We start from the raw sequence: 13,189 nt of genomic DNA, 5'->3' as shown, positions 1-13,189 counted from the left end.
CTCTGAGCTCGGTCAGCACAGAGCCTGATGCGGGGCTTGATCTCATGAGCGGGAAGATCATGACCTGAGCCAAAACCAAGAGTCTGATGCTTAACCAACTGAGCCACCCAGGCACCCCTCTAAATGATATTTTAAATTAATGCATCACATTTTAAGATATATTCTGCTGATATTTAGATTAAATGCACTATATGGAGGTTGTGGTCATTTTCATTGAGCAACCAAGGTTCATTCCACACCTTAGTCTCTCTATGGCAATGCTTGAAAGGTGAAAAGATATGTTAATCTTCAAGCTAAGACTTTCTTACACCGGGCTTTAAGAAAGCTTTACAAAATTTATTTCTACATTTCCAGCATGCAACACAACAAAACTAAAGTATATTTAATATGTAATACTGGCAACAGAAGAGAGAGAACCTAAAGTGGAAAAGAGAAAGAAATAAGAGAAGGCTTCCTGGAGGAGATGACATATAAGCCAGACTGTCCAATAGCAGGAAAGGAGTCAGAAAAAACAGCACCACTCTCCATTTCTCAAACTCTTTCTGTCCTTCCAATGCCTCAGCCTAAGGCCTTTCCCCAGTAGTGGGATTCTGCCCCTGCTTGGACTCCACATGAAATATCACCCCCTCACCCCCAAACCTTCACATCCCCCTCCTCTTCCAGCTGCCAAGAGAATTGATTGCTTTTCCCTTAATATGGCCAACCCTGTCTAAAGATCACTGAATCACCCCTTAGCATTGAGTCACATTTTATATATTCATATATATGTATGCATGTTTATTTACTGTTTTCTTTTCCTTGTGAAAGGCCTATCGTTCAATGTTCAGAAGTCATTTAGTTAAATCCTCCCCTTTCATAAACACCAAGGCCTAGAAAGTTTCTGTGACCAAAATCACTGTTAGAAAAGATAGTTTTTAAAAATTCAGACCTGCGGTGAGAATTTTTGAGAATAGCTAGAACCATGCACACTAAATAAACTGTCAAAGGTTCAAAATAGCCAAAATAAAAACCAATGAACCACTAAAGTGATTAGTAAAAATTTACCTGCACACACCAAGAATACAGTTTGCAAACCGGGGGCTCTCAACCCAGAGCATGGAATGAGGCTCAGGAGAATATTGTTATAAAGCAGCTTATGCCCTGAGAAAACAATGACTGTTTATCCTTCACAGATTGGTTACAATATTAGATTTTTCTAAGTGGTTCCTTCATATCAACCACGGGAAACAATTCAAGTTTTACTTATTTCCAGAAGTGCAAACAAGAAATGATGTAGGTCAAGTTAGCCTTGCAAAATAAGCTAAATTAACCGTTGCTTGGATGATCGCAGTCTGGTTATTCTGCTTAGAATTTTCAAGGCTAGTCTCCGTTCGGTTTTGATTTTAATAGACTCTACCGCTCCCTAAATGCGACAGCCGGGGAAAAGCTCCCGAATACAAAGCTGCGCCATAAGGGCGGCACTAGGACCCCGGGGGCGCCAGGTTAGCGCACCCCGCCGGCGGGCGTCGGCGCGGGCTTGAGGTTCAGCTGGAGCGGGATGCAAGGGGCGGGGAAGCGCGCGGGGGCGGGGGGTGCAAGGGGCCCGGGAGGCGGGTGGACAGCTAACGACGGTCGCCCCTGCCCGTTTCGGTACCCAGGACCGCGCAGACCTAGGCGGGCGTGGGAGAAGTGGAAGTCGGGCGCCGCCGCTAGCCGCAGCGCACTTCCCTACTGCGCGGACGCTTAGGGCTCCGGCTGCCGCCCCCGCGCGGGGCTAGGTGAGAACTCACTTCGTTAGCGGGAGAGGAGAGGGCGCGCTTTCGCGGGGGCGGGGGCAACGGCGAGAACCGGCCGAAGCCGGTCGAGAAGCGGCCGCGGGCGGAGGGATGTTGTTTGCATACGGGAGGCTGAGCGAGGGCGTGGCGGGGGCGTCGCGCTAAGCGTGTGGGCGGGCTCGCGGGGAGAGAAGCGGGAAGGGGGCGCTGGGGCTAGGGTTCTGCGACGGGGGGGTGGGGAGAGTGAGGGCAGGACCTGAAGAGGTTGAACCCCAGAAGAGGGAAGGCGATTTCTGCGGGGACATGCAAGACAGCATCTGGCTGGCCGTGGGAGTGGGGAGCCCTGGGAGGTAGGGGTGCAGGCTTGGCGGTGGGACAGGGAGGTGCGGACGGAGCCTCCCTGCACAGCACCGCCCCTGGGCGGTGTTGGAGGAAACGCCGGTGGGGAAGATCGGTCTCAGATGTTTGAGGGACGCCAGGTGTTCGGACGGTTCCTCTAAAGGTCTGGAGGCCACGACAAGGCGCTGAGACCATTTAGGAGAGCGCAGCCCTGGAGAAGAGAGCAAAGGACTGTATCTCAGGAACCCGGACAGTTGTGATGTTGGCTGACAGGGATCCTGGGAAGGAAATGTGAAAATGAAGAGCAGGTATTAGGAGAAATGGACAGACAAGTGTTCCAGAAACTGAGGTTAAGAGGGTGACCTAAACCAAAGGTAGCAATGACTTCGGTAGGTGAAGGAAAGTAAGGTTGAAATGTGGGTTTGGAAACGGGGAGCCTTGGGGAGAGCAGGCTGGCTGCGGGACGCGGGGAGCAGGAGCAAGATCGGGTCGGGCTGAGAAGTAAAGTGGGGGCGGATGAGGATGAGTGTGGAGCCTAAGATCGTTGGGGGCTGAGATGGCGTTTGATTTGTCTTTGATTTCCCATCGCTAGTACAGAGTAGTGTAGGTTCTTTTAGGAAGTCTGAGCGTAAAGGGAGGAAGAGAGCTGAGCTGTGTGCCGAGTCAAGAGGACTGGTCAAGGCCCCTTTCTGTCAGCTCGTACAGAGGAGGAGACTGGGTACACAAACCTGACATCAAAAGAGAATAGCAGTGAGGGGTGGAGGAGTGAGCTATGAGCAAAAACAAGGACTCTAGTCACAGAGACAAAGGAAAGGATGAAGGGTGGGAGAAGGGACAAGCTGTGTGTGTGACAGCTTTTGTTTCCTCTTGGGAAAGTGGGAGGCAAGGTTGTCTGCTAAGAATTAGATGGTGGACAAATTGGGTAGGAGTTAAGAGAGTGACGTCATTTAAAAGGCAAGTTGCTGAGGTAATTAGATGCGAGAAATGCCTAAAGACAAGCCATAGGAATGGTAAATTTTTGAGGTGCCCTGTACAAGATTTTGTGGGGTCATAGTTCTGCTAAATGGCATCATTTTCTCTAGCAGTAATCAGGTGCTGGTTATCAGAATGCTGGATGCCAGCCTAAGGAGATCTTCTAGGCCACTGGATCCCAGGTCCCGCCCACCAGAACCTCCTAGAAATCTTCCCTAAAGCACAGATTCCACAGAATCACTGCCCAGAGATTCAGATCCTGAATCTCGGTGGGGAGGCCTGGAAAGCTGTGTTTTTAATTAGCTCCCTAGTGATCCCCACATAGCCAGGTAAGAGTTGGCAGGTCCTGAAGATGTTTCTTTTTTCCATTTTATTGAGGTACAATTGACAACTAGGAATTTATATATTAATTATATATATTTTAGGTGTTCAACTTGATGTTTTGGTATATGTATACATTGTGAAATGATTGCACAATCAAGCTAATTAACATATCCAATTCCCACGGTAGCTAGAGTCTTTGTGTGCATATGTGTTGAGAACATTTGAGATTTACCCTCAATAAATTTCAAGTATACAATACAGTATTGTTAACTATATCAGCATGCTGTATGTTAAGATCTCCAGAATTTATTCATCTTGGATAACTGAAAATTTCTACCCTTTGACCAATAGCTCCTATTTATACCTCTCCCTAAGCCCTGGTTACTACCATTCTATTCTATGCCTCTGTGAGTTTAACTATCTTAGATTCCACATGGAAGTGAGATCATGCAGTATTTGCCTTTCTGTGTCTTTTTACTTTGCATATTTTACTTAGTATATAGCTAATTAGCACATGTATTATGTATAATATATAAACAATATATTGCATATATTGTATATATTCATACATATATACAATGGATATATATTCAGAAGTGGGATTCCTGGTTGTATGGTAGTTTTATTTTTAATTTTTTGAGGACCTTCTATACTGTTTTCCATAATGGCTGTACCAATTTACATTCCCACTACCAGTGTACAAAGATTGCCTTTTCTCCACATCCTTGGCAACACTTACCTTTTGTCTTTTGATAATAGCCATCCTAACAGGTATGAGATGACATCTCTCCTTGTATGTCAAGGAGGTTTCCACCTCCTTGTTTTCTTCTAGGATTTTATGGTTTCAGGTCTTACATTGAAGTCTTTAGTCCATTTTGAGTTGATTCTTGCACATGGTGCAAGACAAGGGCCCAGTTTCATTCTTCCGTATATAGATACCCACTGCTCCCAACAATATTTATTGAAGAGACTCTCCTTTCCCCACTGTGTGTTTCTGAAACTCTTTTGAGACCAACTGACCATAGATGCACTGATTTATTTCTGGGCCCTCTATTCTGTTCCATTTGCCTATATGTCTGTTTCTATACCAGTACCATACTGTTTTCATTGCTTTGTAATATATTTTGAAATTGGGCAGGGCCTCTCTCCCATGGGGCTAGGGAGGTCCCTTTTCTCCTTAGCCAGGGCTGGAGACCAAGATCAGCCCTTGAGGGTCATTGTCAGGGCTGCCATAAGCTGGCAGCCTTGTTTTCCTACCTCAGACATCTAGAGTTGCTGGGAGCCCCCAGTTGGGTCTATACCAGGCATGCTGACCCCCCAGCCAGACTAGGGTCTGAAGTGGCAGCATGGGGCCTCTGGCTCTCTTTAGGTAGTGCCAGGCTCTCATGAGCTGATCCTGAGCTATATTGCCCTCAGAGTACCTTGGCCCCCCGCCTACCCCCTAGACACCTAACAAACACACCTAAACAGGTAGTCATGTATCACAAAGATGCCTGTGAGGGAGTAGGACCTCTCACCTCCTGCTGTCCTACTAAACAATTTCTTTGGCCCTGGGGGATATCACTGGGGGAGGAGATGGTGTCCGAAAGAGGGGACTTCTGTTGTAGAAGGGGCATCCAAGGTCACCTAACTCAGGGCGGATCACCATTTTTCCCTGTGTGGATTAGCTTAGGTGTGGACAGGCCACTCCATCCATTCACTCAGAGCTGTCTCCTGCATAGAGTCCCGTACAGGACTGTGAGGTGTGGAATGGTGAGGAAGAGCTGTGAGTGGGCGCTGGAGAGGGAGGAGCACCACAGGCGTCAGGGCAAAAAGGTCAGACCTGACAGTACACCAGCCACAAGTGCAAGCCCCACTTCTAAGTAGTTAGCTGTATTAACTGGACAGCTTGGGCTCCCCACAGTTGCAAATGGGACAAGTATTCTGTGTTGAAATGCCTATGTCATCAGCTGGCAAAATAATGTTTTAGAAAAGTTGTCAAGTTCTCACCGTTTTTCTTCACTAATAAAAGTTCTGAAAGCATTTTCTTTTGTTCTAAAAGCAATAAACTACTTTCTGTGGGGAAAAAACCTAGGAAATGAGATGCTTTATTGTTCTTATTGCTCAAAACTGTTTTGGCTATCTGGGGTCTTCTGTGTTTTATGTAATTAAGATTATTTTTTCTATTTCTGTAAATAATTCCATTGGGAGTTTGACAGGAATTGCACTGAATCCATAAATTACCTTGGGTAGTCTGGACCTTTTAACAATATCTTTCCAATCCATGGACATTGAGGTCTTTTGTTTTATCTGTGTCTGCTTTGATTTTCTTCATCAGTGTTTTACAATTTTCAGTGGACAGGTTTTTCATCTCTTTGGTTAAGTTTATACTTAAATATTTTGGTCTGTTTGTTGCTATGTGATTAAGACTGTTTCCTTAATTTTCTTTTCAGATAGTTCATTGTTAGTGTAAAGAAACATCACGGATTTTCACACGTTGGTTTTGTTTCTTACAACTTTACTAGATTAATTTATTAGTTCTAATAGTTTTGTTGTTGTTGAGTCTTTGGAGATTTCTACATATATGATCATGTCATCTGAAAACAGAGGTAAATTTATTTCTTCCATTCTGTTTTGGATGCCTTTCATTTCATTTTCTTGTCTAATTCCTTTAGCTAGGATTTCGAGTACTGTGTTGAATAGAAGTGGCAAAAGTGGGTATCTTTGCCTTGTATCAGATCTTAGAAAAGCTTTCAGGTTTTCTTTATTGACTATGATGTTAGCTGTAGGCTTTTAATATATGGCCTTTATTGTGTTGATGTTGAGTTCCTCTACATCTATTTTGCTGATAATGTTTGTCCCATATAGATGTTGTCAAATGCTTTTTCTGTGTCTATTCATCTATTGTGAGATGATCATGTTTATCTTTCATTCTGTTAATATGCTGTGTCACATTGATTTGCCATTATTGAATCATCTTTTCATCCCACAGATAAATCCCACTTGGTCATGGTGTATAATCCTTTTAATGTGCTGTTGAATTGGTTTGCTAATGTTCTATTGAGTATTTTAACATCTGTGTTCATTAGGGATATTGGTCTGTGGTTTTCTTTTCTTGTATTATCTTTATCAGGCTTTGGTATTAGGGTATTGCTGGGCTCATAAATGGTTTGGAAGTGTTCCCTGTATTTTTTGGAAGAGTTTTAGATGAATTGGTTTTAATTCTTCTTTGAATGTCTGATAGACATTCACCCATTAAGCCATCTGGTCCTGGGATTTTCTGTTGGGGGGTTTTTATTACTCTTTCAGTTGTCTTATTATTCATCTGTTCAGGCTTTCCATTTCTTCTTGATTCTATATTGTTATATGTTTCTAGGAGCTTTTTCATTTCTTTTAGGTTATCCAATTTGTTGGTATATAATTACTCATAAAGTTCTTAATGATCTTGTTTATTTCCATGGCATCCATTTAATGTCTCCTCTTTCATTTCTGATTAGATTTATTTCAGGTTTCTTTCTTTTTTCTTAGCCTAGTTAAGGGTTTATCAAATTTTTTTATCTTTTCAAAGACCAATTTTCAGTTTTGTTGATATCCTCTATCTTTATCCTCTGTCTTATTTATTTCTGTTTTATTAGTTCTTTCTATCTACTAACTTGGCGTTTAGTCTGTTCTTTTTCTAATTCTTGAAGTGTAAAGTTAGGTTGTTTATTTGATATCTCCTAACTTCAGTGAGCAGCTTAATGACCATTATTTTGAATTCTCTGTTGAGTAAACTACATATTTCTATTTCATTAGGATTGATTTCAAGAAATTCATGTTGTTCTTTTGTTTGGAACATATTTCCCTGTTTCTTCGTTTTCCTTGACTCTGTGTTGATGTCTATGCATTAGACAAAACAGCCATCTCTCCTGGTCTTCATGTACTGGCCTCATACAGGAGAAGACCCTTACCAATCATCCTAATCAAAGATTCACTTATTCTCTGTTGTCCCCAGGAGACTAGCAAATTCCAGCCCTTCTCTTATGGACAGACTTTTAGAAGCCAGATCCTCAGTCAACAGCTAGAAAAGTCAGGGTGCTGGATGTGCAGTCTAATTCCTTCCACAGAGAAGCTGGGGGCTGGGTTTTATCACCTGCTCACTCTGTGCTGAGCCAGGGAGAGGAGCTGCAAGAAGTGCTTGCATGCCCATTCAGTTTAGTTTTGTTGGGATATTTTCTCACTCTCCCAGTACACACAAAGCAGAAATATCACAGGGAACAATGGTCATGGGTGTAGTTACTGTTCCTTTACCTGACTCATCTGCACCCTAGAATATTTGTGCGTAGAAAAAGAAAAACTAAATTATTAAGGATGTAGAAGCTCTGATTTGGGAAATTGCTCTGAATTTTGTGTAGAAGACTTTCTGCCCTCTGGAGGGAGGAAGGGTGCTGGTGGAAGATACTCAAGTAACTGCCCTTGGAAACTGACCTATGAGCAGCACAGAAGATGAAGGAGAAGAGGGACATCAAGCAGAGAAATGAGGAGGTACAGACAACTCCTGATTATTTGTGGGATTCTTCAAGGAACCTGAGAAGACATTGCAAAAGAGGAGCTTAAAGGGCTGGTATGCTTACTGATGACGCATGTAGGAGCTCAGAATACTGGGTTTGGGAATATCACTATAAATATGAAGATTTTAGATTTTTGTAGAAAAAAGAAGTTATTTAAAGAATAAGCTATATCAAACTTGCTTAATTTCCTTCATTTTTTAAAAAATAAAGTTATTAGATTCATAAAACAAGAGAATGCTATTGTCTTTATATTTAATTTTAAGAAATTATTTGAGCAAGTTTTTCATCCTTTTCTTCAAGATAAACATTGAAAACATAGGTCATTTCACAGCTGGTTATATATTCTTTTTCCAAAGGCTATTATTCACTGACTTACAGTTAAAATTTCTGCTAAATGTGCCACAAAGTGCCGCCTTGTCTCTCTCCCATTCTTCTCAATCCTTATTATATAATTTAAGGTCATGAATATTCCATTTGAAGGTTTATTTCCATCTGTTCAGTACCACCCATATCTACTAGCCTAATTATATCATTTATATTTTAAACATCTAGAAATCAACTCTATAACAAAAATGTCTAAGAAGTAATAATCTCATGTACCATTAGCTTTTTTTCTCTTTACAATTCTTAGTCAAGCCTAAAATGAACACCTCCCCTTTGAAGAATGGACCCCTACAGCCCCTCAGCCTTCTCGTCTACCATGTGACAGATTTCTATCCAGGCCACATTAAACCCCACTGGTTCCTAAATGGACAGGAGGAAAACAGCTAGGGTATGTCCACCAACCTGATCTATAATAAAGACTGGATCTTCCAGATCCTGGTGATGTTGGCAATGACCCTTCAGCAGGGAGATGGCTGGGCCTGCCAAGCAGAGCACCCCCTGGATGGTACTGTCACTGGGGAGTGGAGGAAGTTATTCCCTGATGACCGTGTGGGCTCCAAATTCTGAAGAACAGGGGATGTTCTAGCTTTGGGGTCCACTCATCTTTGTGTGTACACCACTGTCGTATCTACCCCCATCTTTTTCCTAGAGAAGTCCCTGAGAATAGTTCAGAGCTGTGGCTGCAGAGGCTTGGCTACTCTGACCTAGAGGATGCTAAGGATTCATAGATCTCTGTTCGGGTCAGAAAACGTAGGAAACTCAGACACCTTCCTGAATCACCCTCACACATGGGAACTGTTCTCTGCCTTGGTCTTTTAGCTTAGTTATTTTGAGAGGCAGCTACCAGAATTAGCATATGTGTCCTTTTTGAAGTCACAGTCTAATTTCCAGAACTTGGGGGTCTTTTCTAAATTTCCCCTTTCTCCAAGATATGTATCTCTCATAGCCTTCATATTGATATTCTAGAATCAGACAGTACCTGAGGCGGAGGGTGGGACTGACCCTTAGTCTGTGTTTCCCAGAGGCACACTGATTCTTCCCAGAGAAATGCTGGCTAGAATCTTGGGCTTTGTGCTGGGGCTCAGCTTCCTTGTAGTGGGCATCTTAGTGCCCATGAGGATCAAGAAAAGTAAGAAAACCTGAGAAGTGGCTGAGGTTTGCTTTCCTGGAGCCCGCTGAAATCAGATTGTCAGGGAGCAGAAAGGCCTGGCAGGAGAGAGAAATTCCTAGGCTGGAATCTTATCCCAACCAGACACATGGGGGTTGCAGATACTCAGGTCATGCCTGAGTTCAGTTATGAGTTCTGTTGATGAGTCCAACTAGCCCCTGCCTTACTTCAGGCTTCTGACCATGACAATGGCAGGCGAGAATTCTACCACTGAACCACCAATGCCGACCATGACAATGGAAATGAGATGGGAACGTTTACCTAAGATATTTTTAATGGCTAATTACATCCCCTTTTCTCCTTTCACTTTCACATAATGAGGATCTTGAAAACCAATTAATACTCTGGCTTTGTTTTTCTTTGGGGATGGGTTGCAGAAAGTCTTTTCATTGCACCGTGACTCTGAAGCTTCTACTGGGAAGAGGGTCTCGGGCCTGAACCTCTCTTTCAACTTCAGCCCTTTAGCAAGTATGAAAAATGAACGTTACTTTGCTCCGTTGATGAAGGAAGCCCAGAGAAACTCTTCTTTTTCATCAGGCTAAGCCTCGGTCTCTCAGCAAAGTTTTCTTTACTGAGACTTAGAGAAAGAGAGGTCAGCAACCTGAGATAACTATAATTTTTCCTTTTACCTCCACAGGGTTCCTGATCTCACCTGAAGACAAGCATGTGCCCTGGAACAAGAATTTTTCTGTCTTTCCTCAGTCCCAGAGGCAGGTTCTGGGACAGACTTCGGCCTCCCAAGGGGATGTTACTGCCAAGTAATTGGTCTGAAACTAGTTTCTGTAGTTGTTCTCTTTGATTCCATGCACACTTTCTCTCAGGGCCTGTATCCAAGTTCCCTTTTGGAGTTCCATAAATAATAAAAAGCCATTGTTCTTGTCTGTTTTAAGAATATTCCCCAAGCCATCTCTGCCATTGCTTTTGTTTGAGGGTTTTGGTAAAAAGACTAGGAGTTCATGAAGTTCATTGTTGTGTATACACAGGCAAGAAGGAAACCCCATAAAGGAGATATCCTGACTCTAGGGAAAGGTGGCAGCTTGGACATGGACCTCCTCTGAATTCACCCTCTTATCTTTGGGCTGCACAAAGGTAGTGATTTATGTTTGTTACCTTTATCCCTGTAGGTCTGGAACCATTCTTAGTTATTCTAGGATGAGCAGATGGCTAATTTCATGTTATATGACCTATATTCACACCGCACTGATTCAATATATAACTTATGAAGAGTGTATTTTACCATTACCATTAAGAAATCAAATTAAGTGGTGCCTGGTGGTTCAGTTGAATGAACATCTGACTTATTGTGGCTTAGGTCACAGTCTTGGTCCTGGGACAGAGTCCTGCATCAGGCTCACAGCTAGCAAGGATATCTGCTTCAGGATTCTCTCTCTCCTCCCTCTGCCCCGCCCCTAAAATAAATAAATCTTTTTAAAAAAGAAATAAAATTAAGATCAGAATTTAAAATTGGAAATATAATGTAATAAACTTTAATAAATCCTTTTCTTGGGACGCCTGGGTGGCTCAGTTGGTTAAGCAGCTGCCTTCGGCTCAGGTCATGATCCCAGCGTCCTGGGATCGAGTCCCACATCGGGCTCCTTGCTCAGCAGGAAGCCTGCTTCTCCCTCTGCCTGCCATTCTGTCTGCCTGTGCTCGCTCTCTCTCCTCTCTCTCTGATAAATAAATAAAATCTTTAAAAAATAAATAAATAAATAAATAAATAAATAAATCCTTTTCTTTGCACACCATGATGAATAGTCCTTGACCAAACAAGGCTTAGCCTTTTTAATGCAACAAGTTATAGAAGACACAGGTTTATGCCTTAAGTTTGTAGTCATCAGACCATCCAGGCCTCCTGTCTCAGCAATTCACACAGTGTTAAAATGCTCAAAGCAGTCGATGCAGTTCTCTTTTTTAAACATTTTTTTTTTTACAATCCAAAGTGATTTGGGGTTTTCTGTTTTGTATGAAATTATTTTGAAAGTCGAGGTAAGTTCTAAGTGGTCCTTTTTGCATAAAATATAGAGTATTACCCCTGGAGCACATATTGGGCTCTTAGAAGAACTCTGACACGCCGAGGTGGTGCCTCCTCTCTCCTTAGCTCCTTTCCAGCCGCTTCCATCTCGTTCGCCCCCTCTGGTCCCCGCCCCTTGTCGGTTCCCGCTGCTCGCTCCTTTCCGGCTGCTCCCCTCCCATCATGCCCTGTGTGGGACCAGCTTCCCCCATTTCCGAAAGAGGTGGAGACTGAGGGTGCAGACTTGGGGTTACTGAGCCAGGAGTAAGCATAGCTGGGGTCTGCAGAAAGGACTGGATGATTAAGTGAGAGCCCTGAGCACGGCGAATCCACCGTCCCTCCGGGAACCTGTTAGGTGCGCGCATTGCTCCGTTTAACCCTCATAATTCAAGGTGTTTTCTTTTCCTTTTCTATTCCAGGTACCTCTGCAGTGGCCACTGTGAGCCAGGCGGTGAGGAGAAAATGAGGCCGGGCAGGGCATGGAGGACCTCTGAATCCAGGACTTACTTCCCTTTCTGGGGGAAGGAGAAGGGGTGGAAGTGAAACAGCTCAGCGGGGCTCAGCCGACCAGAAAACGTCAGGAGGGACTTCTCGGCGTCTGGGAAAGAGGCGAGAACCGACATGGCTGAGAAAAGTCCTAACCTATGTGGGGTTCAGGGATAAGAGGAAGAGAACAAAAGTGGAGACAGGATAATCACCTTCCTTTTAAGGGGATCAATTGGAAATACATCTATGAAATTGATCCTGGACTATTTTTTATTTGTAGTAACTTTAGTGAATGGATAATTTTCTTCATAATTTTATGTTGATTTTTTGTACCATATAAGAACCCACTTGCTTATTTTTAAGTCATGTTATATTTTACCCTTTCATTCCTTTGATAATCTTGGAGGACTCTGATGTTTCCAGACATGGAATCAAAATGCAAAAAATACTATTTCACTTCAATTACTACTTTTATTTCTTCTTAAAATTTTTATCTTCTTTATACAAGATTTCTCTAATATTTTACTACTTAGTCTAAAATTAACTCTGCTTAATAAATTTTTTTTTTAAATAAATTTATGTATGGGCGCCTGGGTGGCTCAGTGGGTTAAAGCCGCTGCCTTGGGCTCCGGTCATGATCCCAGGATCCTGGGATAGAGCCCCACATCGGGCTCTGCTCGAGGGGAAGCCTGCTTCCCCCTCTCTCTCTCTGCCTGCTGCTCTGCCTACTGTGATCTCTGTCTGCTAAACAAATAAATAAAAATCTTTTTAAAAAATAAATATATTTATGTAGAACTCTAGTAAAAGCCCTTGGTACTTACTAACAATATGATAGAACTTATATTGTTAAAATTAATTGTGTATTGTAATTATTCAACTGTTTTGCAGTATAATAATGAACATTTCTTGATTCCTTACTAGGTGCAAGGCTTGATTTTAAGAGATTCACAAATACAGAGTATTATCCCAGTTAGATTTCCCAATAAACCAATGACATAGGCTCCATAATAACCTCTGTTCAACACAAGAGGAAACTAGTCACAGTGAGTTAAAAAAAAAAAAAATCAGGAATATATATCAGGATCCACCTGTAAGTGAGAAAGGGATCGTTTGGTTTTTACAAATTCTGCCCCCCCCAAAAAATATTGAAATGCAAAGAAAGGATGGACCCCAGAGCTTAAAGGTAGGGAGTCTAATCCCCCTAGATCTTCACACTTTTGAG

The 13,189-nt window shown here is 42.7% G+C and overlaps 1 long non-coding RNA gene and 1 other non-coding gene across 5 annotated transcripts; both read left to right on the top strand.

The window, feature by feature from the left end:
* The first annotated feature begins 1,600 nt into the window (after positions 1–1,600).
* Positions 1,601–12,538, top strand: LOC122911130. Of its 4 annotated transcripts, none has more exons than XR_006385418.1 (5): positions 1,601–1,757; positions 7,763–7,892; positions 10,108–10,228; positions 10,454–10,559; positions 11,901–12,538. It is a non-coding gene; the product is annotated as an uncharacterized LOC122911130 (long non-coding RNA). The 4 variants fall into 4 exon arrangements; XR_006385419.1 differs by lacking the exon at positions 1,601–1,757 and adding an exon at positions 2,011–2,104; XR_006385422.1 differs by lacking the exon at positions 1,601–1,757 and adding an exon at positions 2,116–2,401.
* LOC122898320 lies at positions 4,528–4,657 on the top strand. The gene has a single exon (XR_006382987.1).
* Positions 12,539–13,189: the final 651 nt, after the last annotated feature.

Source organism: Neovison vison, chromosome 1 (assembly GCF_020171115.1).
Source record: "Neovison vison isolate M4711 chromosome 1, ASM_NN_V1, whole genome shotgun sequence".
Taxonomy (NCBI): domain Eukaryota; kingdom Metazoa; phylum Chordata; class Mammalia; order Carnivora; family Mustelidae; genus Neogale; species Neogale vison.
Note: the sequence above shows the minus strand (reverse complement) of the source record. Positions and strands in the feature narration are given on the sequence as shown.